General features: G+C 40.1%; 1 pseudogene; it reads left to right on the forward strand.

Annotated features, from left to right (window-relative positions):
* Nucleotides 1-3,882: 3,882 nt before the first annotated feature.
* On the forward strand, nt 3,883-4,357 carry LOC102862317 (annotated as a pseudogene).
* Nucleotides 4,358-4,475: the final 118 nt, after the last annotated feature.

Here is a 4,475-nt window from a genome sequence, read left to right on the forward strand (position 1 = left end):
TATAGATCTCTTCCAGTCAGTTGGCCAAGTGGTTGTTCTCTAGATTTCTTGGCACAACTTGGTGAGCACCTCCAGGGCAGTATCTCTTAGCTGAAATATGTCAATTAGCATACCATCTATTCCTGGGACCTTATTTTTTGCTATTTCCTTCAGAGCAGCCTGAAATTCTTCCTTCATCCCCATAGGCTCTTGCTCATATGTTGTTTAATGAAATTCTTCTGTGTCTGCCAATTCCTTATCAACAATCTGTGTTATGCAGATGACACAACCCTGCTTGCTGAAACTGAGGAGGACCTGAAGAGCTTGCTGCAGAGGGTCAAATACTGCAGCCTTCAATATAGATTGAGGGTCAATGTCAAGAAGACAAAGATTCTCACCACTGGATCAATTGGCAGCATCAGGATGGAGTTTGCTTGACACCACAGCCAACACTCTTGGCACCAGTAGCCAGAAAATTAAAAGATATATTGCGATGGGAAAGTCTGTTGTTAGGGACCTCTCCAAAGTACTGAAGAGCAATGGTGTCTCCGTATCATACTGAGGTCCATCTGATACAGGCCATGGTCTTTGCAATCACTTGTTATGTATCAGAGAGTTGGACAATGACCAAGGATGACAGAAGGAGAATTGATGCCTTTGAGCTGTGATGCTGGAGAAGAGTATTGAATGTACCATGGACTGCCAAGAAAACAAACAGATTCAATGTGGAGAGGGTTAAACTAGGCTGCTCCTTGGAGGCAAGGATTCTGGGACTTTGTCTGACATAGTTTGGACATGTTGTAAGGAGGGACAGGTCCTTGGAGAGGGACATCATGCTTGGGAGGATGGAGGGCAGGCCCAGGGGGGGAAGGCCCTCTATGAGGTGGATTGATTCAGTGACTGGGGTAATCTGGACGAGGGTGTCAGAGACAGTGCAATTGGCAAGAGACAAAGCAGAGTTTAGGGCTGTTGTACATAGGGTCGTTATGAGTAGCCAGTGACTCAACGGCACATAACAACAACAACAGATGTAAGTAGCTGGAGAAAGATGAGCAATCTCCTCCCATAAAATTAAAAGCCTCTGAAAACCTGCCAGAGGGTCAGCTATGGGTCAGTTCTGACTCTACAGTACACACCAAAAATGACAGTTGTAAATCGGTTTGTGAATAGCTGTTTTTTAAAATAACTAATTTTGGAGGGGGATTTAGAGTAGGCTTTTATTACAATATCTCAGAGGTTATAATTTATACTTTTTGGCTCACTTTACATTAACTTACCATTGCACTAGAATAAAAAAGGGTATTTTCTGAAAGAAATACTGAGTTCTTTTGTGTTTTGAATGAGTAATTCCTAATTGTAAAGGTATAACCCTCTACATTAAAATGATTCAGAAAGAACTCTTTCTAAAAACTGTTTATAACTATTAGCTTTACTCTCATATTTTATTAGTATGTTTTTACAATTGTGGTGAGTGTCAAGCAAGCATTCTCAATACCTAGAATAGGTTGAACCAGCCCTGTGGGGATCCTGATTAAATGCTGGGCTGCTGACTGAATGGTTGACAGTTCAAACTCATCCAGTGGCTATGCATGGGAAAGACTTGCCAATCTGTCCCCATAATGATCACAGCCTAGAAAACCCTGCAGGGCTGTTGTAGTCTGTCACAGAGTCAAGTTGAGTCAATGGCACTTAACAACACAGAATAGGCTGGCTTCATACAGTAGACACTCAATATATACTAATTTACAGAAGCATGAGCATCATCCTGTGAGTGTTTGGAGGTGAGAAGAAAACATTGTGAACTGCTGCTATGTCTTTTAGAGTCTATAATCACGTGTGCTTGACTCACATTCATGTTACTATCAGCTGAATATTCCTGGAAAAGTCCAAAATTCCCAACTAGTCAGTTTTTCAAAAGTGGGTTGATAGCTCAGTAGAAGTGACACTGGAAGATAATGCCTTCTAGGCATAAGCATTTTACCTTTATTGTCTTGTCATATCATAGCAAATCTATTTGAATATACTCACATCCCATGTCAACATTAATTAATGTAAAAGAAATTCAAAGAATTTTTTTTAAATTCAAAGAATTTTAAACCAGTTAGCTACAAATAACACATTTAATTGATGATTCACTGATAGTTCTTGGCAGACAATGTGCATAATGAAAAAGGTTATGCAAAGTATGAAAGTCTAATCTGCAAGTATTTTGCAAATATAACAATTTTTCTGCATAGCAGCTTGAGCAATTAAATTGCATAGGTTGTTTAACTCTCTTTCAAATACTAACGATTTAAAATGTGGTGTTTCTTTTTGTCTATTGGATTTCATAAATACTTTTTCAGGTCCAAAATATTTTTATAGGCTCATAATGAGTTCACTGAGGCTGGGTTGGTTTGGTTTGACCCAAAGGTTAGAAGGGTCTGTGAAGTAGGGTTCAAAAATAACTAATCATCAAGAGAGGAACAGCAGCAGCCTGGGAAGAAGGGGCACTCATGTGTGGTCTATACTATTAAGTAGAGCACTAAGTATTGAAATTTCTCACTGAAGTATCTTTGAGGCTGAATATTTTCAAAGAGATAACAATGAGGAACACGAATAGAGGTAGACTTCATTGTCAGAGAAGCACAGCACAATTGCTGACCTTAGAATGAATAAGAAAGCTGTAAGTGAGTTTTTTATTCCTATTAGGAAGCAAATCATATAGTCAAGTTAGATGATTAGGTGGAAATAGACTGCACAGGTGCACACTTCCCATGAATATCTTTATTTTTGTATCATCCACTTACTTCAACAATAGGAGAAGTTGGTGGGAAGCTAATACTGAAGCTCTGGTGTGCTTAAATTTTATTTAATCTTGACCTCAGTGACAGATAATGATTGATTAGCTAGTAAGAAATGCAGTCCCATAGTTTGGAACATCTTTATTCACATTTGAGATGATGTTTTAATTGTTGTTATGTGTCACTGAGTTGGAATTGACTCATGGCTGAGCCCCCATTGGGTTTACAGAGGCAGTACCACCTGGGAAGATACTGCCCATCTTTCTCCCTCAGACCAGCTAATGGATTTGAACCATCTATCTTTGGGCTGACAGCACAACTCCTTACCTACTGAGCTACTTAGTTTTAAACCTTTCAGATTTGGACATCACTAATTTCAATTGCCTGATCAAGCCACAGTCTCCACAATTACTTGCTATGCATCAGAGATCTGGACAATGACTAAGGATCATAGAAGAAGACTTGATGCGTTTGAATTGTGGTGCTAGAGAAAAATATTGAATATACCATGGACTACTAAGAGAACAAACAGGTCTGTATTGGGGAGGATTAAACCAGGATTTTCCTTGGAGGCAAGGATTCTGAAGCTCCCTCTGACATACTTTGGGCATGTTCCAAGGAAGTATCAGTGCTTTGAGAGGGACTTCATACTTGGAAGGGTAGAGGGACAGTGTAAGAGAAGAAAACCCTGGATGAGATGGATTGTCTCAGTGACTGTGGTAATGGGGTAGATGTGTCAGAGATGATGAAATTGGTTCAGGATAAAGGAGGGTTCAGAGCTATTGTATTTATGGTCCATATGGGTCACCAGTGACTCAACATCACATAACAACAACAATTCCAATTGTGATAAAATCTTGCGGCTTAGTCTATAGAGAGTTACACTGCTAAACCAAAGGCAGTGCCTCTCTGGAAGTTTGAATCCATCAACAGCTTCATGAGAGAAAGATGGGCTGTCTCCTCCCCCAAGATTTACAACTTCCCATAAACCTCCTGAAAGGTGAACTATGAATCAGATCCATCCCAATTGCAATGCGTTGAATTCAGATTGTGTCACAATTACATTCTAGTTGAATTGCTGTTGGTATTTTAATGACCTTAAAGAACCAGTATAGCAGCCATGAAGGTCGAGCTGTGCAGTTTCAGTGGGTACAAGATCTACCCCGGGCACGGAAGACTCTACACCCGGACCAACGGGAAGGTGTACCAGTTTCTTAATGCAAAATGCGAGTCGACTTTCCTTTCCAAAAGGAATCGACGGCAGATAAATTGGGCTGTCCTCTACAGAAGGAAGCACATAAAGGGCCAGTCGGAAGAAATTCAAAAGAAAAGAACCTGCCATGCAGTCAAATTGCAAAGGGCCATCACTGGTGCATCTCTTGCTGATACAATGGCCAAGAGGAATAAACAGCCTGAAGTCAGAAAGTCTCAACGAGAACAGGCTATCAGGGCTGCCAAGGAAGAAAAAAAAGGCTAACCAAGCAGCTAAAAAGACTGCAATGGCTGCTACTAAGGCTCCCACACAAGCAGAGCCTAAACAAAAAATTGTGAAGCCTGTCAAAGTTTCTGCTCCCCGAGTTGGTGGAGAACGCTAAGTTGGCACATGAGACTTAAATAAAGATTCAGTTATAACTCTAAAAGAAAAAAAACCAAAGCAGTATAAATAAATTATGCAAAGAAGAATTTTTAGATAAGATTTCAGAGAATATTGTC

This window comes from Elephantulus edwardii, unplaced genomic scaffold (genome assembly GCF_000299155.1).
Source record: "Elephantulus edwardii isolate Elephantulus edwardi_28Jun2011 unplaced genomic scaffold, EleEdw1.0 scaffold00134, whole genome shotgun sequence".
NCBI lineage: Eukaryota > Metazoa > Chordata > Mammalia > Macroscelidea > Macroscelididae > Elephantulus > Elephantulus edwardii.